A 27,363-nucleotide genomic window follows, 5' to 3' on the forward strand; every position below is an offset into this window, starting at 1 on the left:
TTGGGAAGATCCGCTGGAGAAGGAAATGGCAATCCACTCCAGGACTATTGCCTGAAAAATCCCATGGACAGAGGAGCCTGGTAGGCTACAGCGCATGGGGTCGCACAGAGTCGGACACGACTGAGCGACGTCACTATAGCGTTTGCCCAGTCCACCCACGTTACCGCATGCACCAGCACTTCATTTCTTTTTAGTGGTGAAATACTTTTCTTATGATCTAGTATATTTCATTTATTCATTCATAGTTGATAGACATTTGGGTTGTTTCCACTTTATAATGAATAATGCTGCTATGAGCACTCACATACAAAATTTTGTGCAGAGATATAAATACTTAATTCTCTTAGATATGTACCTATGGCCAGTCCAGGTTCGATGCACGATACTGGATGCTTGGGGCTAGTGCACTGGGACGCCCCAGAGGGATGGTATGGGGACGGAGGAGGGAGGAGGGTTCAGGATGGGGAACACATGTATACCTGTGGCGGATTCATTTGGATATTTGGCAAAACTAATACAATTATGTAAAGTTTTAAAAAAAAAAGATATGTACCTATGGGCAGCATTTCTAAATCATATGTTTAACATCTCGAGAACCTGCCAACCTGCTTTACAAAGCGGATGCACTATTTCACGATCCCACCACATACGCAGTATAAAAAGGAAACTGATTTAACAAAATTACCATATAGACTACCTAATTTTGGCACACTGTAACTATAGAGGCTACAGATTTTTTTTTTTTCCTGCCTTTTTAAAGAGCAAATAACTGAGCTATAGCATTGCCCTTTTATTGCAGCAAGATTTTAGCCCTTCCAGTTCTTCATTTAAAAGATTATTTCTACCCATTGCCATTATAAATTTAAGCCAAATTGGAGAACAGAGAGCAACTGTAACACTACAGAGAATTTAGGACACAGAGAATAGAGTAGTAAATGTAGATACATGAAATAGCCAGTAAGCAATCAACATTAACTTTGCATTTTTATGTCATGGAGGAAAAGCTACACTCAGATAAACAACTTTTAGATCTGTAAATATCTCAAATTAGGAGTTCAAAGATACTCTTTGGGATAAAAATGATGTTTCCCCTTTGAATATATTCTTAAAGCAGATAAAGGTAGGTAGAAATTGAAAGCAGATTTCAACTAAATGCCAGGGCTTCTAACAACCCACTGATGAGAATCCAGCTGTTCTTCTCTGCTTCTTACATTAGCAATAATAATGGTAAAGAAGATGCCTTCCTTATTTGCTGACAGTTGTGTTGATAATGCAGGAGGCAAAATAGCATTTCTCTTCTGGGCCATGTTAATTATGGAATGCTGACAAGAGTTCAAAAATAAATCTGGATCCTTCAAGTCAATGCCCCACATCAATATAAAATGAAAACTCATGATACACTGACAAGCATGAGAGAAGTGTAGAGTTTACACAACACCTATTTTTTCAATAAGTAGAAAGATTCATGGCAGATTATTAAATCCAAAATGAATAATAGGTCGTACCAGAATATCAATTTAGAGATCTAGGTAACATCTCTCTATCTCTTATATTTCTCATCTGATTTGTTGAAGCAGAAAGGAAATGTAACTTTATGTTCCTTTTTTTTTCAGATGAAAATACTGACAAGAGATTAATGACACAGGAAATAGGTGGAAGAATATAGATTTTTATCCCAGATTTTGGGCTCTTGATCCAATTCTGGAACTTTCCTATATTTTAGGAGTAAATTTCAGGCCAGAGCCAAGCAATTTAAAAGTTATTTATATGGACAATGAGTCAGGATTTTTTGAAATGGAGGCCATTTAATGAATTGAGTGCAACTATACCACACAGTATAGTGCACATTTCCTGTTAGAAATTCATGTCAGTAACCTAAAATATTTAGAACACTTGAATTTTATTGCTAGGATTTAGCAGCTATCCGGTACCTATTGTCAAAAATATGAAGGCAATTCAATAAGTATTTATTAAGCTCTACTACAGTTTTTAAGCAGTACTTCAAGGTAAGTATTATGATTCTCATTTTTTAAAGGCAGAAACTAAGAGTAATGGAGCTTAGGCAACTTGCTCAAGGTCAATAACCAAGAAAAGGAATGTTTATATTTCGAACTCAAGTTTGTCTGCCCCTAAAGTCCTACTCTCTCATAATCTTAGCTTGAAAAAAACATCATTTACACGCTAAAAAACTGTTGGTCCTTTGAGGCTGTAATTTCATATCTTGGGCTGTTTTCTCAGAGAATCATATGCATGTGCTATGATTTCACCACACAAATCTTTATCTCAATGCTGTTCATAGTTATCAAAAAATGGAACTAACCCAATGACAAAAAAAGGCCCAATTAAATTACCTGTGTTATATCCACATTGTGACATAGTGTGGCAACCATTACAAATATTGTAACAGAAAATTATTTATTGGCAAAACAACAGTGCGACGGAGCGTCATTTTGGTGAACTCCCCGCAACCCCCAGAGGTCAGCGTCCTCACCCTCCCCAGTGAATGCTTTTCATCCCAAATAAAGTCGGTCTGACTCTCCTCTGCGCTCCCATAGGACTTCACATGTGGCATACGGTAGTCAGCTTCATTACCTGGACGTCTATCTTCCCCAACCTTGTAGATATGAATTCCTCAAGGTTAGAGAATCAATTTTAGTCACCTTTACTACATCACCCATCTCTAATACACTGGCTCACAGTTAATAGGTGGTATTCAATAAACATCTACTTAAAGAATCAGTAAACTGGTTGTTCTTCAGCACTGCATTCAACCCATTTAACGCTTAAAAAAATCATGTAGAAATACAATTTATGTGGTTTAGTGGGGGAAATTGTCATGCTTTCTCACAATGAAAGGAAAAAAGCCCTGAAGTTTTAGGTGCCCTTGGCACTGTCTCTCTGTCTTGAAGAAAGTCAAGGCCTATGGTCTAGGTTTAACTGTAACCCATTCACCACATGTAGGGTCTTGTCATGAACTGATTGCAAGGGTCTGGCAATAACCTCAGCTAATGCAAGGGTTTTAATCTGAGATTTATACATTTCTATCTGATACATCTGAATGAATAGGCTTCAGCAAATACATCTCTTGAAATTATCTTTAAAAATTTATAGATTTGGGTTGCAAAAAAATTCCATTAGGGTTTTCTGTAAATGGTATGGAAAACTCCAATGAAACTTTTTGGCCACCTCAATATTTTGTGCATATGTCTGTTTTGTAAGGATAAGGGTTTTTTACTTTTTAATTAAAAAAAAAGCCATTGGACCTACAAACTTTGGAGTCTACATTGTTCCCATCATATTATTTTGACTAAAAAAAATATTTTGACTTTTACATGTGCATTTCATTTACTAAGTCAAAAACTTTTTTTAATTTTATTTTCAGTTTGAGACTGGGATAAGCTGACTTTTTTAACAAAGCGCATTAAAATGTAGTTGATGAGAGGTTTTGTTCATTATTCTTTCCTGGAGAGTTGATAGTACAGCAGAAATAGTTGCAACAAGATTACAAGCATTCCTCTGGGAGTGAGAAAAGAGAATTGCTATTTGGAGTTCAGTGGGGATAAAGGTCCCTTTCACCTTTGGTATCTGTATTGTCAATATTTTCAAGTTCTCTAAAGAAAGCCAGAGAGCGGGTCATTGGGAAGAAAGTCAAATGGATAAGGGCCAGGGAAAGAGAGAGGGTACCAAAGCCAGTTTACAGAAATCGAAATCACAAGACTACCTTCAACTAATACTCTAGGAGTCTTCACACCTTCTTGAAGGCTGTTGCTTGGCTGTGTATGTGTGTTTTGATGTGAAGGTATACTCATATTATTTTTCACTGCCATATACTTTTGCCTAGCAGAACCATCACAAGCCATAACTTAATACTGTTGACAGGAGAAAATATCAAGTGTTCACCTCACTCTGCTCTTTCCAAACTCTGCTGAACTGGGTTTGCAAGTAGAGTGGATGATTTGAGGTTTCAGAGGTACCATCACAGGATGCGCCTCACTACCACCACTGTCATTCCAGTACAACACTCCAAAGGAAGCCCATTCTCAGAGGCTGAAGATACATCAAAGAGGATTGGAGGGGTCCTAGGGCACTGAATTCATTAAGACATAGCAGGCGCTCTGCGGTCCCTCACATGTGTTTCAGTGTGATTTGATCTATATTTTCAGAGACAACAAAGGAGTCTTAAAGGCTCTCTACAGGATCATGAAACACTGGAGCCAACCTCAGAGATCATCTATTCTTGACCTGTGTTAAGTTGCTTGGATAAGGTGATGTCTTATTCATTAGCATATGACAATAACAGTAATGATAATGTTTGCTGTGTACTTAGTCTGCACTTGGAGAAGGCCCTGGCACCCCACTCCAGGACTCTTGCCTGGAAACTCCCATGGACAGAGGAGCCTAGTAGGCTGCAGTCCATGGGGTAGCTAAGAGTCGGACACGACTGAGCGACTTCACTTTCACTTTTCACTTTCATGCATTGGAGAAGGAAATGGCAACCCACTCTGCTCTATGTGCTTTACAGGTAGTAATTCACTTATTCTTCACAACAAAATCATGGTGTCAGTCCTATTATTATTCCCTTTCCATCAATGAGGAAATCAGACACAGGAAGATGAAGCAACTTGTTCAAGGACATAGGATTAGGAAAAAAAAGTCCTTAGCATCTTAATTAATAGGGAGGTCCAATCAGTCCATCCTAAATGAGACCAGTCCTAGGTGTTCATTGGAAGGACTGATGCTAAAGCTGAAACTCCAATACTTTGGCCACCTCATACGAAGAGCTGACTCATTTGAAAAGACCCTGATGCTGGGAAGGATTGGGGGCAGGAGGAGAAGGGGACAACAGAGGATGAGATGGCTGGATGGCATCACCGACTCGATGGACATAAGTTTGAGTGAACTCTGAGAGTTAGTGATGGACAGGGAGGCCTGGTGTGCTGCGATTCATGGGGTTGCAAAGAGTTGGACATGACTGAGCGACTGAACTGAACTGAACTGACTGAATTGTCTATAATGGAGAGATCCATAAGTAAGGATTTCTCTGTCCCTTCCTATTTAACATTATTTTTCTCTTTTCTGGAAGGGTGTTGTATATCCCAAACCAATGATGATCACACAAGAAATAAGGGTATTTTTTAAATCATTATATGCCTTCCCCATGCACACACACACACACACATAAACACTTCTACACACTTGAAAATACTTACAATCACAAGTTTTTTTTTTTTTAACCCTTTAACCAATGAAAACCAAATTATTTGAATGGAATAAAATAAAGAATCACATTTCCCATCCCATCCAATTCATACTCAAAGAATTCTTGGTATGAAAAGTCCTTCTTTGCACCTCTAATCAGGAATAAACACAACTAAATCAATACCTTGAACTTCCAGGACAATTCAAATAATTTAATAATTGAGTCATTTATTACTTTCCTCATGAAAACAATAAATACTGAATGAGCAACAATTTGCTTTAGTATCTATGCACTGGGTATATATGGCAATCAATAAAGCAGATTACACCTCTGACTTCATGAACATTTTTGGTGGTAAAGGTGATATCATTACTATATTATGATGTTTTCTCTTAGGTAAATACATTCTGTATTTATAAATTCTGTAAATTCATAAAGTCAGAACTATTTGAAAGAGTGAAATGAGACATTGTGACAAACAAATAGAATTCAAAGTATCAAAGAACTGTAATCACATAATCCACTGACGCAAAGACAAGTTCTTAATATTATTAGTTCTAGTTTAAAATCTCATGGCACCCCACTCCAGTAGTCTTGCCTGGAAAATCCCATGGATGGAGGAGCCTGGTAGGCTGCAGTCCATGGGGTCACTGAGGGTCGGACACGACTGAGCGACTTCACTTTCACTTTTCACTTTCATGCATTGGAGAAGGAAATGGCAACCCACTCCAGTGTTCTTTCCTGGAGAATCCCAGGGACAGGGAAGCCTGGTGGGCTGCCGTCTATGGGGTTGCACAGAGTTGGACACGACTGAAGTGACTTAGCAGCAGCAAAGAGACCCATACATAACACAAAAGTCACAAACTCTGAATTTGAACTTGTCATTTCTTTGAAGGAACTCTATCTCTTAGGATCCTCCCATCATGCATCCCCAGGGACTCCAGTAAATAAGTCTATAAGTTCCACAATCAGCAACATATTCTCTTTTGATGGTTCAGAGCCAAGTGAAATCTCCCATTCTAACAGAGCCCAGAGTATCAGGATGGTGAACTATAAGGGCTATAAACAGGTAGATAATGCAGACATGTTTTAAATGGCCAACTAAGAACAAAAGAAAAAAAATATGACAGGAGAAGTGTATACTATAGAATATAATACTACCTGAAATGAACATACAGGTAGCTATATCAAGTTCTTATTGCAAATCATTTAAGACTGGGAAGGCCCTGGCATCAGACTGCAGTACTTGAATATGCTTCCACCATGTAACAGCTAAGTGATAGGCAATGATTCCTTTGATTGACATGGATACCCAGTAGGCTAGGTTCTTCAGAGAGACAGCTGTCATCCCCCACTCCCTCAAAGAGCAGCATCTTTTGAAAATTAAAAGCCAAAGATATGGAAACTGGCTACAACTGAGTACTTGAGCAGGCCTCCTGATAAAATGCTGATGAGATAAAACATAGCTGAAGGTCAATAACTGAAACAAAAGGCTTGGGTCCTGGACTCTGATCACACCAAAATATAAATCCTGTTAGAAATACTGAGGTTGATGGTCAGTGCTGGAAGCTACAATTCTGCTACGTCACAGAACTGGAACCACAAAGTTTGGACCTCAGGCCCAAACCATCCTAGAGGAAGTGCTGGTGTTCCCCCAACCATGAAGCTTATGAGCCCCACAGCTCAAGGCTGAGGGCCCTTTCAAGTCTGATGTCTTACTCAGTGGATCCCTGTGCACCCAGCATTGAGAAGCTGGCTCACCTGCTGCTGCTCTGCCTCTGGAAGTTTTCCCCCAATCCAAGGTTGGTCTCAGCTGGTATATGTGCTGCGGGGTCATTCACTCTTGATTACTTGACATTAGACGGTCTTGGACAAGTTATGAATTCTCTGTGAGCCTCGGTATCCTCTCCATCAAATAGGGATAATACCAGTAAACACTTCATTTGGTTTCTGTGAGGATTAAATGAGATAATCTATGTCAAGTGTTTATCACAGCTCCCACACATAGCAAACATGCAAAAATGCTAGCTATCATTAGAATTTAGGATTTAATTCCACAGGATTTTTAAAATACAAATAAGGGAGGTTTTTTTTTTTTTTTTAAATCACATCTCTAAAGGAAATAAAAGATAAACTCGAGAGTTTTCATTAAGAGATTCAGAGAACACTTATTTTATAGTCTGTGACTCTGTAGTTGATGTGGTAAAGATTCTTTGACAATGAAGTGATTCTGAGTTTCAGATCAAAGAAGGGAGATTTATTTATGAAGATACTTAAGCTTCTGCTCCTAACTAGTGCCTAGGAATCTGTTTGTACCTCTTGACAGATGAGAAATGGAGAAGTGGTGTGAGGGAAAGCCCAAGTGACTGTACTTTTTTCCTACACAATTATTCATTCATTTATTCACTCATCTGTGTATTATTTCTTTTATGCAAGTTATATATTGCATAACTAAGCATCATGGTGTAATAAGGAGACAAAAATCAAGCCAACACTGACAAGTAAAAATTGGCTTGTCCAAGACATATTCTCCATATGCCAGTCTCCCAAAGAAGTTGTTGGCCTCCTGAGGTTATTTGGAAATCAGCTACAGCAAAATCGTTAAGCAACCAAACTCTAGTAAAATTCTGATGTTGCTGATTCAGCCATGTTCAAGTGTGACAAAGTGGTGGGACACTGATCCTGTCAAGGAAGAGGTCTGTGTTCTCTTAACTATGGATGTCAAGCTTGGCAGGATAAGACTTGGAGCTAAGATTATGCCATACTTGTAGCTGATGGATTCTGGCTCTTAATCATTGCTGGGGAGGGACTATTACTTTGCTAATTATTTTTTTAAAAGTCTTCTGGTACTCTAGGCTTAGATTTACTAGACTCCTGGGTGCACCCCCAGAGTACAAAGGGAAATGGAGAGCATGGACTTCTACTGTGGTGATGCCTCCAATGTAATGTTCTTTCATCAGTCCTAGTATGTGAACTTCCTGGAGTTTGTCCAGGTTTGATTAACACACTTGTTACTCTTATGAAGCCCATTACATGGATGATCCTACACTTAGTGTAGGAAACTAATCCAATTCGTAGAAATAAGATGCTGTGGAGATAGTATGTGCCATATCTAGGGTGAATAATTTATTTCCTCTACTGATAAACCTCTGGCTGTCTTGGAGGTGTTAGTTGGAATCCAACCCTACACCTCTGACCATTCCCCTTCCACAAGAAGAGGAGTGGCTCTACTGCATAGGATAAGAGCACCTGTACCATCTGTTCCTGGAAGGTGAGAGGTAGGCTGTATTTCTGCTTGCAACTGTGTGTGTGTGTGTGTGTGTGTGTGTGTCTGCTAAGTTGCCTCAGGCATGTCCAACTCTTTGTGAGCCTATGGACTATAGCCCGCTAGACTCCTCTGTCCATGGGATTTTCCAGGCAAGAATAATGGAGTGGGTTTCCATGCCCTCTTCCAGGTGATCTTCCTGACCCAAGGATCAGACCCATGTGTCTCAAGTCTCCTGCATTGGCAGAAAGGTTCTTTACCCAGTGAGCCACCTGGGAAACCCACCTGCAACTATACCTCTCACCATACAAGGTGCCAGGGGCATTTTAGGAGGAAGATAGGAAATCTATTTTGACCTTATGTACCAGGTGTGTTTCTCAACACAGCTTTTCTAATAATAAAATTAAATATCTGAATTTCTAAGGAAGTCAAAACTTCCCTGTCCATTCTTTAATAGGTTCAAAACTCAAAGTAACATTTGACTCAGTGTCTCTTTTAAATCTCAACCATTTTTATTCAGACGTGAGTTTGAATCCCAATTGATATTGAAAAGATGGAGTTCAGTCTCAAGATGCTGGTGCATTCATTTGTCCATGGTAATATTAATATTAGTAATAGCTATCTCATTGGGTTGTATGGAGATTAACTGAGATCACATGCCTGACATAGTAGGTATCCATAATTCAGCTTCTATGATATTTGTGATATACAAAGAAGTCTAGACAAAAAAAAAACAAAAAACAACTTTGTGAAATTAGGAAGGCAGGAGTTGAAACCTGATATTAGGAACTTTTAATAATTTTTCAAGTACTTTAAATATAGAAAATATTATTAAAAATTAGCAGATGACTCAAAAAAATTGAAACCTTCTTACAACCTGTGTTCATGCACTCCAGTCACTATGACACCACTTTTAAGAACAAAGAACTTGAGTGCCTGCTACAGTGAGATCAAAGGAGGACGTGTCATAAATGGCTGTGGAAGTCACACCTCAGTCCCTGGCCGTCCTGTCCTTGCTCTGCATGTGCCATTTAAAATGCAATTCCCTTTGAATGGGCACAGAGCAGTTCTATTACCAGACATGACTGCTTTTACAACTAGCAGCGCTTTAATGATTTTATGTCATCGCAATAATAGAAACATGACATTCAACTGTGACTACAGCTTGTGCGAGTCTATTTTTGGAAAACCGATTTTGTAGAGGACATGAAAATGTGGAGTCTTGGTGCCTGTTTATTTCCCAAAAGGCTGAGCCAGGAACTCTCACACCTCAGTCCCCTCCGTGGACCTTTCATGACTTTCTGAAATGAGTGTGATAACTTGAGGTCTCAAACAATGATGCTTCACATACAAAAAACCCACTTTAGAGAAGGAGACTTGAGCCTGAATCTAATTTTCTCATTGGAAGGAACATCCTTTATGAAGTATTTCAATGCTTGAGTCCTTATTCTTGATAAGGGCCAAGTCCACAAACCACAATAACAAAAGTACATGCACTTGCTCAGTGGAGGAATCCCGCTAATCTTTCACAGACAAATTTGAAGGTAAGAGTCATAAACTCCCTCACCATCCTTCACTCACAGGTCAGCACTATCTCTGTCAGCACACGCATTCAACTTCTTCTAATCTCAGACAGGTGATTCTCTCTCGCTTAAGGCCAACTCTTCCACCTGTGGTCTTAATTCCCACCCCTACTGTCTCTTTTGGGCTTCTCCAGTGGCACAGTTGTAAACAATCTGCTTGCAACGTGGGAGACACGGATTCGATCCCTGGGTGGGGAAGATCCTCTAGAGGAGGGCATAGAAACCCACTGAAGTATTCTTGCCTGGAAAATCCCACGGACAGAGGATCCTGGAGGGCTACAGTCCATAGGGTCGCGAAGAATCAGACACGACTGAGCGACTGAGCATCACACTGTCTCTTGTAGGACTTGATGTATCAGGGGTCTACTTTGCTCCAACATTTCCACTTTTCCCCTTGCTACTGGGTCTCTCCTTTCAGTCTGTTAAATGCCAAAATCCTTACTGTTACACACACAGACACACACAGAGGCACAACCCTCTGTCTTCTTCTCGTCTCTGACCCATTTTCCTTCACAACTGAACTAGTTAAATTAGTTCACATTTGTAGCCTCCCAGTTTTAAAATTCTTGTTTTCTCTCTTGCTTCTATAAATAAGTAGGCAATTTTTCCTTGCCTTCTTGTTTCAAACAAGATAGTGCAATCTTTTCTTATCTGTCCTTCCCCTCTTCAATCCCTGTCTGTAGTCCTCTACTGTTATCAGTCTCCCCAAACTGCCCAGGAAAACTTCATCAATGACCTCATTAGAGTTAAATCCAATGGTCAGTCTCAGTAATTTGAACATTTTGCTTGCATGTGATACAAACAATACCTCCTTTCCCTTTCTAAAAATTCTCCTCTCTTTGATTTCATGCTACTGCATGAAATAAACTACTTCATTTCTACCAGTTATCATGTATTTTCTCCAAATACTGTACCATACACTTCACACTGTTGAAACAACACTGAAAGGTAGGGAATATTGTAATCATGTATACCTTTAAAAAGCAAGCAACTGAAACCTAAAGAAATGGAATAATTTTACTAAAGTTACATAGTATATGTAAGGAATGGGTTAAGAACACAGCTCTAACTTACACCAGTGTACATTTTCAATTTGTTAATATGATATTTAAAACATATAGGAATATACCGATCATAACAACTAACAGATCTCATCTATCCACAGATTTAGCACATCTTAACATTTTGCTTAACAATTTGTACTAATTTATTTTTCCAGAACTGATATATTAGAAAAAGCTAAAGCCCAACTTGTAATTCTCCTCAATGTTACTCCCTTTTCTTCCCAGAGGAAACCATTATACTCTAGGGGGTCTCTATCATTTATATCCATTTTTTTAATCCTACTATTAGGTTGATACAAGCTTCTTTATTCCTCCCTCATTTCCTTATCTGGATATAAAATATTCTTTCTTTTCTGTTTGTGTTCACTCATACAAATATTGACCTCTAGTTAATGATTTATATGCTGATGTATTTCAGGGGAAGTACACCGATGTCCGCAACTTACTCCCAAACGCATCCCCAAAATAGTGACGGATAGAGGGATGGAAAGTTTAAACATATATACTTAAGAGTTTATAGATAATCAATATGTCTAGTCACTTCTCAAACCAAATAAAGCTTTAGAATATCTTCACACCACAGTTCTTCCTCTAATGTACCACATCGAGCTGTCTTGTTTTTGCCTATAAAATACCTTGCCCACAATGATCAAAAATTAATATTACATCATTCTTTTCTACAGTCCAAGTTTTCTTACATTTATATGTTTATCAAAATATTTCCTAACCATCTCATCCTTATTTGGGGAGGAGAGGATTCAGTCTCCTCTTACTGATTTCCATGCTTTTTTTTTTTTTTTTTTGTGAGAATCTAGAATTCTTAATTGTCACAGTATTTTTATGAACATTTAAATTTCTTCCCCTGAATTATACTTTGACTAAGTATAGAATTCTACGTTGACAAGTATATGTCATCCCCCCTTCAAAGTTATCATTCTGTCATGACTGTGAGACATCTTCAGTAATTCTAATTTTCATTCCTTTGATTGTAATAGATATTTCATCTCTGTCTGCTTTTAAGACTTTTTTTTTTTTTGGTTGTGCGAGTTTTGAAGTTTCAGGGCAATATATCTGTGTGTAGAATTGTTTTTGATCATCCTGTCAAGAATGTAGTATACTCAGTAATTCTAAAGGTTGAAATCTCTTTTCAATCCAGTAGATTTCTGAGTCATTGTATCTTTTACTTTATTCTCCTCTTCTAAAAACTCCGTTGTATGTTTTCTGTAGTATCGTATCTTCCTCATATCTTTACACCCATGGTGAATGTCTAATTATTTAAACAGATTTATTTTCAAGTTACTAACATTTACAATTATCTACATCTTTACCAAATTATTTACTTACAACCTCCAAATCATACAACTCATATGTTTCATAGCAAGATAACAAGATAGGGGTCTTTCTTCAAGTTTGATGCCTGTGGTTCTTTTTCTTTTTTGTATCTATTTAAACGTTTACACATTTACTTTAATGTCTCCTCTGACTAGTTCTATTATTTCTTATTCCAGGGTGTGAATTCTATTTGTTGAATTTTCTGATCCGCTTTAATTATGACTCCCTACAGGTGACTTGAGATGTCTTAAGGAATCTTCATGGAGGTTGTTATAGACTGACTTGTCTCCTCAAAAATCCATGTGCTGTTGAAGCCCTAACACCCAGTGTGGCTGTATTTGGACAAAAGGTCTTTGAAGAGGTCATTAAGGTCAAACAATGTCATCAGGTTGGGATCCTAATTCAATGGAACATGCGTTCTCATCAGAAGAAGAGGAGTTAACAGGAAAACGCATGCAGAGGAAACCCTGGGTGAGGACACAGTGAAGATGAAACCACCAACACACCAAGAAGAGCAATCACACCAGAAACCAGCGCTGCTAACACCTTGATCTTGGGCTTCCAGCCTCAAGAACTGCGAGAGAAAATATATACATGCTGTTTAAACCACACAGACTTTGGTCTCCTTCAGGAGCCCCAGTTAGTAGCAACGTCCATTGGGTGCCAGTTCACATTCATCTCCTCATTGTTGTCATGGTTTCAGAGTTTATATTAGAATGTTGGTAAGTTCTCAACTTGCCATTCTCACATCACATAAGGAATATAAATTTGGAACTCACAAATTTGCTTCAAGGGTTTCACATTGCCTGTTTCTAAAAAAATGACTTGTTTTCACTCATGGCTAGTGGTTAGAATTTTGTTGTTGAGGACATAGTAGGATACCTTCCTGTCTCAAAGGTCCAGTGGATAATACACATTCAGTCTCTTTGTGTAAGTAGCTCCTCTCGGAGGGTACTGAAATATCAGACCAAGAATTTAAGGTAAGTTTTCCAGTTCTAATAACTGGAAATTGGGGACCTCTGATTATTAATTTTATCTTGAATTTTTTTCTTCATTTTGCAATCTAAGGAGTCCCTTTCTTGATTTTTTAAAAATTTATTAGGGTATTGTTGCTTCACAATATTGTGTTAGTTCTGCTATCCAATGAAATGAGTCAGCTATACATATACATATACATATACATATACATATACATATACATATACATATATTCCCTTCTTCTTAAGCCTCTTGCCCACCCACCCCCCATTCCACCCCTCTAGATCACCACAGAGCACTGAGATAAGCTCCCTGTGCTACATAGAAGGTTCCCAGTAGCTAGCTATTTTTATAAATGGTAGCATATGTATGTCAATTCCAATCTCTCAGCTCACCCCACCCCTCCTGCTTCACCATGTCTGCGTGGCCATTCTCTGCATCTGCATCTCAATTTCTGCCCTGCAGATAGGTTCATCTGTACCATTTTTCTAGATTCAACATAGAAAATAAAATGGGCAGAAGACCTAAACAGACATTTCTCCAAATAATACATACAGAGGGCCAAGGGGCACGCGAAAAGATGCTCAACAGCACTAACCGTTAGAGAAATGCAGATCCAACTACAATGAGGTATCACCTCACATGGTTCAGAATAGCCATCAACAAAAAACACTTTCTTGAGTTTTACCATTTCAAACATACTTCTTTCATGATTTGTTTGGGGTGCAAATAAAACTCTTCTGTGTCAGCTTAATTTCAGATAATAACCTGATGTCTCTTATGCTCTTTGTACGTCACCACACCACCTTTCCTGGCCCATCATTTCTCTGACTACCTATTATAACATGCAAAATCTAACTTCTCTTTCTCTGCTTGACAATGAGATATGTCAGAGGATCAATATCCTCTTCTGATGTTCTTATTGAACAAACTAGTCTACTTCCAATGTTACAAGTAACTGACTTCTGAAAAGTCCTATTTGATATCTCAACTCCCACATTCCATCAAAAGGCAAATTCTATACCCTCAGCCTTCCTAGCATTGTCATTTCACAACAGCTACCATCAAATCGCACTTCTGGTGGGATAGAGCAGTTTCTCCAGATCTAAACTTGCACTATTTAATGGTTAGCCAAACTACAGCCATGCATCTTATCATGTTTGTTCTTTTCACTTTCTTTTCATTTTTTTAAATAACTAATGCATACTCTTTAGATCTCTTCAGTGGATTTCCTTACCCTATAGAATAAAGTTCAAGCTCTTCAGTTTACAAAACCAAATCTTCATAATTGAGCCTTCGACTGCTGATCCAGAATTATTTTGCATAGTGATTCATACCACCACCAAGAACTGCTGTTCACTTAAGCCATTTGTAGTGTCTTTCCGTGACTTGGCTCAAGCAATGTCCTTACCCTGAAATGATTTCTCCTTGGCCCCTCTCACCCACTTCAGCTCAACATCACTTTCTTAAAACTTTCAGTCTCTTTTCCAGGGAAAGTTGACCACATGCTCCTCTGTATCCCCGCCACATATACTTATCCTTGGTACTTATTAAAATCTTAAATCCACTGATATAATAATAGGCTTGTCTTCTACTCTGAAACTGATATCATACAAGACATGGTTTCTCAATCTCAGTGGGATAAGCAATAGACCAGACAATTGTATGTTGCGTGGGTTGTTCTGCGAATTGTAGGATATTAAGCAGCATTCTTGACTTCTAACTACTAGATATTAGTAGTTGCCACCCTTTACCAGACATGACAACCAAAAACGTCTCCAGACATCATCAAATGTCCGAGGGATCGGGGCGGGAGCATAATCATCCCTGGCTGAGAACCAATGCCTTAAGATAGAAACCACATTTCCTGGGTTCAAGGTCACCACATGTATTCTAGAAGTACAAGTTGACAGAGTGCATAATGAATAAAAATGTTTTAGTAATCAACACACACACACATATATCTATATATACACACATATATATATGTGTATATATAGATATATATGTCAGTATAAGTTATACATTAGCTGAAATATATGAAATATTTGACTTGCAAATTATGTCTTTGGGTAATTCAGGGAGCTTAGGTTTAAATAATATTAGTAGGGCATAAGATGGACTATACACAGACATTTCATAGTTAAGGACCAAATACCAACTAAGATACACAGTTAAGTAAGAACAATTAGCAATTTTGTGAATTGGCTGCCAGTTCAAATTTATTTTGCAAAGGCTAATGTTTACTTAAGTTGAAATGTCTGACAATTATAAGAGCTTTCATTGCATGAGCTTATGTTTAAATTTCAGCAACTCTGCATTTAAATTGAGGCAATATAATCTCCTGGGCAATTGTCAAAACAAGTAACTATGTTGACAAGGAATCTTGGAAATTAAAGTTAAGAATGCGTGTGTGTGTGTGTGTGTGTGTGTGTGTATACACATATTATATATGCATATATATATATATTCACATATGTACATATAATACATATGTACAGTTGTGTCTGACCCTTTGCAGGCCCCATGGACTGTAGCCTACCAGGCTGCTCTGTCCATGGGATTTTCCAGGCAAGAATACTGGAGTGGGGTGCCATTTCCTTCTCCAGGGACATATAATATATACATACATAAATGCATACATATATATGGGCTTCCCAGGTGGCTCAGTGCTAAAGAATCAGCCTGACAACACAGGAAACTCAGGAGTTGCAGGTTTGATCCCTCTGTTGGGAAGACCCACTAGAGGAGGAAATGGCAACCCACTCCACTATTCTTGCCTGAAAAATCCCAAGGGCAGAGAAGCCAGGTGGGTTACAGTCCATGGGGTTGCAAAGTGTCATACATGACTTAGCGAATGAGCACATGCATGCAAACACACACACACATATGCATGTACACGTTATGTTCCTCAACTGTTCTTCCCTTAGACATTTACTTAATAAATATTTAGAGAATGCTTGGAATGTGCAAAATAACTAAATAAAATAAAAAGATTTTTTACTTCTACTGTGTGCTCAGTCACTCCTTCTAGAGGAGATAATTCAAGCATGAAAACAATTAAATAAGTGGAATTAAAAGGTTAAGAATGTTCAAATGAAATATTCAATCTTTTGATTTAGTAAAATCAAGAAAGAAATCATAGACAACATGGCACTGAATTTTGGCCTTGGCGGTAATTATTAATATCAAAAGTGTTTATAATAACAAAAAAGAAAAGTATTAACATTAAATATCAATTGAATCATTACCTTCATTTGAAAATTTTAGTTCTGAAAACTGCAATATGCAAAACCATGTGCTCTATACTTAATAAGATCAGGAAACATAATTTTGCATTCATTTTCAGTTACAGAAGACTCAGGTATAAAATGTATTACATAAGGATCAAAGTCTGGAAGAAAACATATGGCAATGTTAATAATTATTTCTGGATTTCAGGATTGACAGGGGCAATATTACTTCTGTTTTTAGATACCACAATATTTTAAATGTATCTTCCACATTTCTTCCATAGCTCTTTTATTCTAATAAAATAAAAACATATTCATTTATATATGCACAAATAAAATTCTATACAAAGTTTTGTTCTTTGATGCTACTCAGATTTTAGAAAATATATTCTATATAGGCTTTCGTTTATTTACCAATAGTCAGTTCAGTTGCTCAATTGTGTCTGACTCTTTGTGACCCCATGAACCTCAGCATGCCAGGCCTCCCTGTCCATTACCAACTCCCAGATTTTACCCAAACTCATGTCTATCAAGTCGGTGATGCCATCCAGCCATCTCATGCTCTGTCATCCCCTTCTCCTCCTGCCCCCAACCCCTCCCAGCATCAGAGTCTTTTCCAATGAGTCAACTCTTCGCATGAGGTGGCCAAAGTATTGGAGTTTCAGCTTCAGCATCGGTCCTTCCAATGAACACCCAGGACTGATCTCCTTTAGGATGGACTGATTGGATCTTCTTATAGTCCAAGGGACTCTCAAGAGTCTTCTCCAACACCACAGTTCAAAAGCATCAATTCTTTGGCGCTCAGCTTTCTTCACAATCCAACTGTCACATCCTTACATGACCACTGGAAAACACATAGCCTTGAATAGATGGACTTTTGTTGGCAAAGTAATGTCTCTGCTTTTTAATATGCTGTCTAGGTTGGTCATAACTTTCCTTCCAAGGAGTAAGCGTCTTTTAATTTCATGGCTGCAATCACCATTGCAGCAATTTTGGAGCCCCCCAAAATAAAGTCTGATACTGTTTCCACTGTTTCCCCATCTATTTCCCATGAAGTGGGACAAGATGCCATGATCTTTGTTTTCTGAATGTTGAGCTTTAAGCCAACTTTTTCACTCTCCTCTTTCACTTTCATCAAGAGGCTTTTTAGTTCCTCTTCACATTCTGCCATAAGGGTGGTGTCATCTGCATATCTGAGGTTATTAATATTTCTCCCATCAATCTTGATTCCAGCTTGTGCTTCTTCCAGCCCAGCATTTCTCATTATATACTCTGCATATAAGTTAAATAAGCAGGGTGACAATATACAGCCTTGACATACTCCTTTTCCTATTTGGAACCAATCTGTTGTTCCATGTCCAGTTCTAACTGTTGCTTCCTGACCTGCATATAGGTTTCTCAAGAGACAGGTCGGGTGGTCCGGTATTCCCATCTCTTGAAGAATTTTCCACAGTTTATTGTGATCCATACAGTCAAAGGCTTTGGCATAGTCAATAAAGCAGAAATAGATGTTTTTCTGCAACTCTCTTCCTTTTCTGATGATCTAGCAGGTGTTGGCAGTTTGATCTCTGGTTCCTCTGCCTTTTCTAAAACCAGCTTGAACATCAGGAAGTTCACGGTTCACATATTGCTGAAGCCTGACTTGGAGAATTTTGAGTATTACTTTACTAGCGTGTGAGATGAGTGCAATTGTGCAGTAGTTTGAGCATTCTTTGGCATTGCCTTTCTTTGGGATTGGAATGAAAACTGACCTTTTCCATTCCTGTGGCCACTGCTGAGTTTTCCACATTTGCTGGCATATTGAGTACAGCACTTTCACAGCATCATCTTTCAGGATTTGAAATAGCTCAACTGGAATTCCATCACCTCCATTAGCTTTGCTCATAGTGATGATTTCTAAGGCCCACTTAACTTCACATTCCAGGATGTCTGGCTCTAGGTGAGTGATCACACCATTGTGATTATCTGGGCCGTGAAGATCTTTTCTGTATAGTTTTCCTGTGTATTCTTGCCACCTCTTCTTAATATTCTGCTTCTGTTAGGTCCATACCATTTCTGTCCTTTATTGAGCCCATATTTGCATGAAGTGTTCCCTTGCCCTCTATGATTTTCTTGAAGAGATCTCTAGTCTTTCCCATTCTGTTGTTTTCCTCTATTTCTTTGCATTGATAGCTGAGGAAGGCTTTCGTATCTCTCCTTGCTATTCTTTGGAACTCTGCGTTCAGATGCTTATATTTTGCCTTTTCTCCTTTGCTTTTCGCTTCTCTTCTTTCCACAGCTATTTGTATGGTCACAGCCATTTTGCTTTTTTGCATTTCTTTTCCATGGGGATGGTCTTGACCCCTGTCTCCTGTACAGTGTTACGAACCTCATTCCATAGTTTATCAGGCACTCTATCAGATCTAGGCCCTTAAATCTATTTCTCACTTCCACTGTATAATAATAAGGGATTTGATTTAGGTCATACCTGAATGGTCTAGTGGTTTTCCCTACTTTCTTCAATTTAAGTCTGAATTTGGTAATAAGGAGTTCATGATCTGAGCCACAGTCAGTTCCTGGTCTTGTTTTTGTTGACTGTATAGAGCTTCTCCATCTTTGGCTGCAAAGAATATAATCAATCTGATTTCAGTATTGACCATCTGGTGATGTCCATGTGTAGAATCTTCTTTTGTGTTGTTGGAAGAGAGTGTTTGCTATGACCAGGGCATTCTCTTGGCAAAATTCTATTATCCTTAGCCCTGCTTCATTCTGTGTTCCAAGGCCAAATTTGGCTGTTATTCCAGGTGTTTCTTGACTTCCTACTTTTCCATTCCTGTCCTCTATAATGAAAAGGACATCTTTTTTGGGTGTTAGTTCTAAAAGGTCTTGGAAGTCTTCATAGAACCATTCAACTTCAGCTTCTTCAGCATTTCTGGTTGGGACATAGGCTTGGATTACTGTGATATTGAATGGTTTGCCTTGGAAACAAACAGAGATCATTCTGTCATTTTTGAGATTGCATCCAAGTACTGCATTTCGGACTCTTTTGTTGACCATGATGGCCACTCCATTTCTTCTAAGGGACTCCTGTCCACAGTAGTAGATATAATGGTCATCTGAGTTAAATTAACCCTTTCCAGTCCATTTCAGTTCGCTGATTCCTAGTATGTTGATGTTCACCATATATTCATATTATATTGACAGAAGTTTCAGATACCAAAAGAGGGAAAACATTTTGTCAAATTTTATTTCCATACACGGCTAAATGGTTGTAGATTGTGACTTAGTAAATTGTGTAAATACAAGAAATCATAAATTTGAAATTTCTATGTTGAAATTGCCATAATATTCCCTCTAGCACCTGATATTTACTTCTTAAAACACTCACTTGTCTATTTGCTAGCCAAGATATCAGGAAAAATTGATTACAAATTGTATCAGAAGATTAAAAGAACTGTAGGGATTTACATCAAATATACAAAAGCTTAAATCCCTCCTCTTCCATGAAGCTTTTGGTATAACTGGTGTCTATACTGAAAAGGAGTATGTCAAGGCTGTATATTGTCACCCTGCTTATTTAACTTATATGCAGGGTACATCTTTAGAAACGCTGGACTAGAAGAAACACAAGCTGGAATCAAGACTGCCGGGAGAAATAACAATAACCTCAGATATGCAGATGGCACCACCCTTATGGCAGAAAGTGAAGAGGAACTCAAAAGCCTCTTGATGAAAGTGAAAGTGGAGAGTGAAAAAGTTGGCTTAAAGCCCAACATTCAGAAAATGAAGATCATGGAATTCAGTCCCACCACTTCATGGAAAATAGATGGGGAAACAGTGGAAACAGTGTCAGACTTTATTTTTGGGGGCTCCTAAATCACTGCAGATGGTGACTGCAGCCATGAGATTAAAAGACGCTTACTCCTTGAAAGGAAAGTTATGACCAACCTAGATAGCATATTCAAAAGCAGAGACATTACTTTGCCAACAAAGGTTCGTCTAGTCAAGGCTATGGTTTTTCCAGTGGTCATGTATGGATGTGAGAGTTGGACTGTGAAGAAGGCTGAGCGCTGAAGAATTGATGCTTTTGAACTGTGGTGTTGGAGAAGACTCTTGAGAGTCCCTTGGACTGCAAGGAGATCCAACCAGTCCATTCTGAAGGAGATCAGCCCTGGGATTTCTTTGGAAGGAATGATGCTAAAGCTGAAACTCCAGTACTTTGGCCACCTCATTCGAAGAGTTGACTCATTGGAAAAGACTCTGATGTTGGGAGGGATTGGGGGCAGGAGAAGAAGGGGATGACAGAGGATGCGATGGCTGGATGGCAACACTGACTCGATGGACGTGAGTCTGGGTGAACTCCGGGCGTTGGTGATGGACAGGGAGGCCTGGCATGTTGTGATTCATGGGGTCACAAAGAGTCGGACACGACTGAGTGACTGAATGGAACTGATACTGATTTTAGGGTGTCCCTGGTGGCTCAGATGGTAAAGAATCTGTCTGCGATGCAGGAGACCCATGTTTAATCCCTGGGTTGGTAAGATCCCCTGGAGAAGGTAATGGCAACCCACTCCAGTATTCTTGCCAGGAGAATTTCATGGACAGAGGAGCCTGGTGGGCTACAATCCATGGGATTGCAAAGAGTCGGACACGACAAAGTGACTAACACACCCATACTGATATTAGGCTTCCCAGGTGGCGCTATCATAAAGAACCAGCTTGTCAATGCATGGGATATATCAGACATGGGTTCAATGCCTGGGTTGGGAAGATTCCTTGGAGGAGGAAATGACAACCAACCCCAGAGTTTTTGCCTGGAGAATCCCATGAACAGAGGAGCCTGGAGGGCTACAGTCCATGGGATTGCAAAGAGTTAAACATGACTGAGTGACTTAGCACATACACACTGACATCACACTTATTGGGATGATTCATATCACTACTATCTTATATGGTATTATATGTGGAAATACTCTGCCTTACAGGGGAATTTCTTAAATATTCAGATGAAATATTTTACTTTTTTTAACTGAACACCCTTGGGAGCTGAAGGTATGTTTTGGTACTACTTAACAACAAGAATTACCAAATGTACAAATACTGAGTGCCTGGTAAACAGTAGGCATCTAATAAATATTTTAAAGAATGTAATCACAGAAAAAAGAATAGCTTACCGAAGTGACAAAAGTTAATAAAAGGCAGCAAATTATATTTGGTGGTCTCAGTATAATCTGGAATTACAACTGCACCAGCATATCACAGAGACCTGAATGTATTCCTTTCCCCAGGATTCAGACCTTCTCAAAAAATTTCTCCAAGAGGCTTTTAATGTTAAAAAAAAGAATGGTTGATTAGTTGAACTCCATCTTTCCAAACACATACCACACCTAATATGCCCCAGCCTTGAGACTGACATGATTGCTCTTCTTGTTGTACGACCTGTAACCCCCTGATTATCACATTATTTGCCCTTACACATCCTCAGGTCTCTGCTCAAGGGTCATGTCCTCAGAAAGTTATATTCTGGCTACTCCATTAAAAACAAAAATAAACATGGCTTCCCTGGGGGTCCAGTAGTTAAGAATTCACCTTGCAATGCAGGGGATGTGGGTTCAATCCCTTGGGCAGGAGAATCCCACACGCTGTAGGGCAGCTAAGCCGTGTACCGCAGGAGAAGCCACCACAATAAGATGCCGTTGCATGCAACCAGAGAGTAGCCCCTGCTCTTGCAACTAGAAAGAGTCCACGTGCAGCAAGAAGACCCAGCACAGCCAAAGATAAATCCAAAATAAATAACAAAGCAAATAAAAACACTCTCATTAATATTTATCCACTTACTTTTCTTCTTTTTAATAGGAAATGGATGTCTAACAATATCTGGTTCTTAATTTGCGATTTAGTTCTTTTCCTAAATTTATGCTATAGATAAATTGAACTATAAAGAAAGCTGAGTGCCAAAGAATTGATGCTTTTGAACTGAGGTGTTGGAGAAGACTCTTGAGAGTCCCTTGGACTGCAAGGAGATCCAACCAGTCCATCCTAAAGGAAATCAGTCCTGAATATTCATTTGGAAGGACTGATGCTAAAGCTTAAGCTCCAATACTCTGGCCACCTGATACAAAGAACTAACTCATTTGAAAAGACTCTGATGCTGGGAGGGATTGGGGGCAGGAGGAGAAGGGGATGACGGAGGATGAGATGACTGGATGGCATCACTGACTCCATGGACATGAGTTTGAACAAACTCCAGGAGATAGTGAAGGACAGGGAAGCCTGACGTGCTGCAGTCAATCCATGGGGTTTCAAAGAGTTGGACACGACTGAGTGACTGAACTGACTGACTGACTGATGCTATAGAAGCCTAGGGCCCTGTCTTTTATACACTGTACATCTCAACCTCTTAGAATACCACCCAATATACAGTCAGCCCTCAACAGATACATGTATTCAGTGATGGAGTAATAAATCAATGCATAAATTAATACAGTGGTAGCTTCATTAAATCATATTCAGATCTAAAGCATAGATTTTGATGAGTCCATACTGACCCCTATATTGAAATTCTTTATAATTTTAATTGCATTTCTTTACTGTTCTGTATTTCTACATTATCTATATTTTTCCTTCTTTAAATTGTTAAATGTTTTGGACTACCTATAACTGCAAAAATTATAGGAACAGAAAGCAATCTCTATGTTTTGTGTCTCAAGTTTTTTTTTTTTTTCCTGAAAATTTCCCTATATAATACTGTCTTAAATTTGGGGAATATTTAATTTTCAAGACATACTTTTGACATTTTTATGTTTCTAGCTAGTATATTCTTATGACCTTGAGTAAAGGTCTTCATGAAACCATCTGTGTAAAAGAGACTACTTTACCTTGCAGGTTTGTTGAAAGTATTTTTTGAGATAATGATTTCATATAAAGCCCCTAACCTGGTGATTCTCATCTATTATGCCATTACTATGCAGGAAATGTTGCCCTTCACTGTCAAGAACCATTCTTATAGTTAGGAAGGCAGTGACTGCCTGAGGACCTGAGATTGAAAGGTAGATTTGCAGGCACTAGTTTTTTGTTTGTTTTGTTTGTTTGTTTGTTTGTTTTTTGCATGTGCTTCTTAGGTTTTGCATCTTTAATTATTTCTAAGATTTGGTATCTGTGTGATGACTAGTATTAGAGATAATAACCTTATGACTGAATTTTTTCTTATCCTTTAAAATTTTATACTTGTTACCGGAGCTTTTCAATGGGTTTTTTACAACAGTCTTGATATTTACTCTTCCTTGAATACCTTCGCATACTCTCCCCATGGAGCCTTTACACTTCTGCTTCCTTTTCTTGGAATGTTCTTCTCAGATAGCCAAATGGCTTGCTCCTTCAGGACCTTGTGCTCTATTATCGTGTCACTTTAACAATGAGAAAACTTAGCCAACTCCTCCATTTCCCATCCCAACACTTTTTCTCTCTTCCCTTCCCTTCTTTTTTTTCTGCTTATCATTATAAAATCTGAAATATCACACACATATCTTTTTTTTTTTTTTTGGCCTAACTTTCACCCATTCACATAACAGACAATAAGCTTCATGTGGATAGACTTGGTTCACTGCATGAGACTTGTTTAAATATTGTGTTCACAGTATCTATGACAGTGCTAAAAACTTGAGGTTTTTAATAATTTTTGAATGAATGAGAATATGGAATAAATGCTAGTGATGCACTAAGAATGAAAAACCAAATCTGTGACAAATGCAAACACCATCACTGCTCTCAGAGAGACTTCAATATGTTGCACAATTAGATATTTGACAATTACAAACATGATGGATTTACAGGCATTGATCCAAATATGCTAAATGACACTATGACCACTCTAACTGAGGCTATCTTCCCCTAGATGTCAGGACTTGAGGTTTTCACATGAAATAAAGATAAAGGTAAAAAATGTGAGAGAAAGACAAAGAAAATGTTAAATTTTTTTTTTTTCTTTCTCAGTATTGGTGGGAGAAAAAAGATCCAAACAACCTGGTTAAGGAAGCAGGAGGTTATAGATCAATTCATTCATATGCAGGATGGGAGAATATTTAAACTAATGAACAGATGAGCCTGTCAATAAAGAAATATGACAATTCGATACCCACATTTCTCTTGCAAATCAAAACTAAAATGAGATATCACTTCCTACAGTCAGAATGGCCATCATTAAAATGTCTACAAACAATTACTGCTATAGACAGCGTGAAGAAAAAGGAACCCCCCTACACTGCTCCTGGGAGTCTAGCTTGGTGCAGTCACTATGGAAAAGAGTATACAGGTTCCTCCAAAAACTAAAAATAAGAGTTATCGTATGATCCAGTAATCCAACTCCTGGGCATATATCTGAAGAAAATTCTAATTCAAAAAGATACATGTACCCCAGCCTTCACAGCAGCGCTATTTGCAATAGCCAAGACATGGAGGCAGCCCAAATGTCCATCAAAAGATGAGTAGATAAAGAAGATGCGGTCATCTAACCTGGCACTGTCAATCAACTTGTCAATCCAATGATTCAGGTCACAAGAAGGGACTTTGAACCATTCTGAAAAACCAAACTCTACTCTCACTGCAGGGCTGCTTCTGCTTCACAGACCACCTGCTCTCCTCTTTTCTGGGGAGTGCACTTATTGCTTTGTTTAATAAAACTCCTGATGCTTAAAACTGGAAAAAAAAATATGATACACACACACACACACACATATATGATGGAATATTACTCAGCCATAAAAATGAAGAAATAATGCCATTTGCAGCAACAGAGATGGATCTAGAGATTATCATACTAAGTGAAGGAAGTCAGATAAAGATGTATCACTTGAAATAACTTATATGTGGAATCTAAAAATATTAGGCAAATGAATTTATTTACAAAACTGAAATAGACTCACAAACAGAAAACAAACTTATGGTTACCAAAGTGGACAATGGTGGGGAAGGTAGAAATAGATTAGGACTTTGAGATTAGCATCTATACACTACTATACACACACTAGATAAACGACAAGAACCTACTGTACAGCACATGTTACTAATACTCAGTGTCTTATAATATAATGAAAAGAATCTGAAAAGCTGAATTCCTTTGCTGTGAGTAACTTGAAACTAACACAACATTGTAAATTAACTTAAAAAAGAAACCCACATTTCTTATGTATTAGCTGGGTGACCTCAGCAAGGTATTTAAGTTTTCTTACATATCAATATCGGAGAAGGCAATGGCACACCACTCCAGTACTCTTGCCTGGAAAATCTATGGACGGAGGAGCCTGGTGGGCTGTAGTCCATGGGGTCACTAAGAGTCGGACACAACTGAGCAACTTCACTTTCACTTTTCACTTTCATGCATTGGAGAAGGAAATGGCAACCCACTCCAATGTTCTTGCCTGGAGAATCCCAGACATGGGGGAGCCTGGTGGGCTGCCGTCTATGGGGTTGCACAGAGTCGGACACGACTGAAGTGACTTAGCAGCAGCAACACATATTAATATATCACTGGCAAAATGAAGGCAAACATAGAACCTCCCCCCCATCATGCTTCTGAAATGATAACATAAAAACATTTAGGTAATATATTTAGCACAGTTCTTAAGCACATGTGCACTGTTAGTGTTATTATTTAGTAAATTATTATTTTCATTTTTAGGTACCACCTGCTTCAAAAACAGATTTGAGGAAAATTTTAAAAAGGGCAAAATTAAAACTAGTGAAATTAAGATGAAAAATATGAGACAAGGAACAAAGGGTGATGGGGAAAATACTCCAGCTGCCTGTCCTATATCCATTTTCTCTTCTTTCTAGTGGAATGTGGGGCAATATGCCTGGTCCATATCCAGGACCTCTTACAAGTAGAAGTGGCTATTTAACTAAGTGCTAACCAATGGAATGGAAGTGGAATTTTCCGATGCAACTTCTGGGAAGACACATCTAAAACTGGGGACTGGCTCAGCTTAAATATGACTTTTACCCTTTAACCTACTACCTTCTTTCTGGAACACAGGCAAGTCACTTGGAACTTTACCATCCATCTACTAACTATGCATACATGTATGCTAAGTTGCTTTAGTCATTTCTGACTCTTTGAGACCCCATGGACTGTAGCCTGCTGGCTCCTCTGTCCATGGAATTATCCAGGCAAGAATACTGGAGTGGGTTGCCATTCCCTTCTCCAGGGGATTTCCCAAGCCAGGGATTTAACCCAGGTCTCCCACATTCCGGGCAGATTTTTTATCAGCTGAGCTACCAGGGAAACATACTAACAATGAGGTGACCTCAAATATGGAAACTCTGAACTAAGAATATCATAGAAGATAGAAAGATGCTGAGTCTCTTATCAAGAATCTGCTGCTGCTACTGCTAAGTCGCCTCAGTCATGTCCAACTCTGTGCGACCCCATAGACGGCAGCCCACTAGGCTCCTCTGTCCCTGGGATTCTCCAGGCAAGAATACTGGAGTGGGTTGCCATTTCCTTCTCCAATGCATGAAAGTGAAAAGTGAAAGTGAAGTCGCTCAGTTGTGCCCGACTCTTAGTGACCCCATGGACTAGAGCCTACCAGGCTCCTCCATCCGTGGGATTTTCCAGGCAAGAGTACTGGAGTGGGGTGCCATTAATCTATGTAACCTTAAATTGCCTCCTCCTGATTCCTCTTTAAGGGGAGTCTGGCAGCTTTTTGTTTAACCACTTTCTGAATCTCTGCTT

General features: G+C 38.7%; 1 protein-coding gene across 2 annotated transcripts in view; it reads right to left on the bottom strand.

The window, feature by feature from the left end:
• LRRC4C (leucine rich repeat containing 4C) overlaps nt 1-27,363 on the bottom strand; it is a 1,420,098-nt gene that overhangs the window by 1,130,304 nt on the left and 262,431 nt on the right. For both annotated transcript variants that reach the window (XM_059875163.1, XM_059875162.1), the window contains exon 2: nt 6,962-7,150. The gene's annotated coding sequence lies outside the window, so the exon portion shown is untranslated. The remainder of the gene's footprint in view (nt 1-6,961; nt 7,151-27,363) is intronic.

Source organism: Bos taurus, chromosome 15 (assembly GCF_002263795.3).
Source record: "Bos taurus isolate L1 Dominette 01449 registration number 42190680 breed Hereford chromosome 15, ARS-UCD2.0, whole genome shotgun sequence".
NCBI classification, from domain to species: domain Eukaryota; kingdom Metazoa; phylum Chordata; class Mammalia; order Artiodactyla; family Bovidae; genus Bos; species Bos taurus.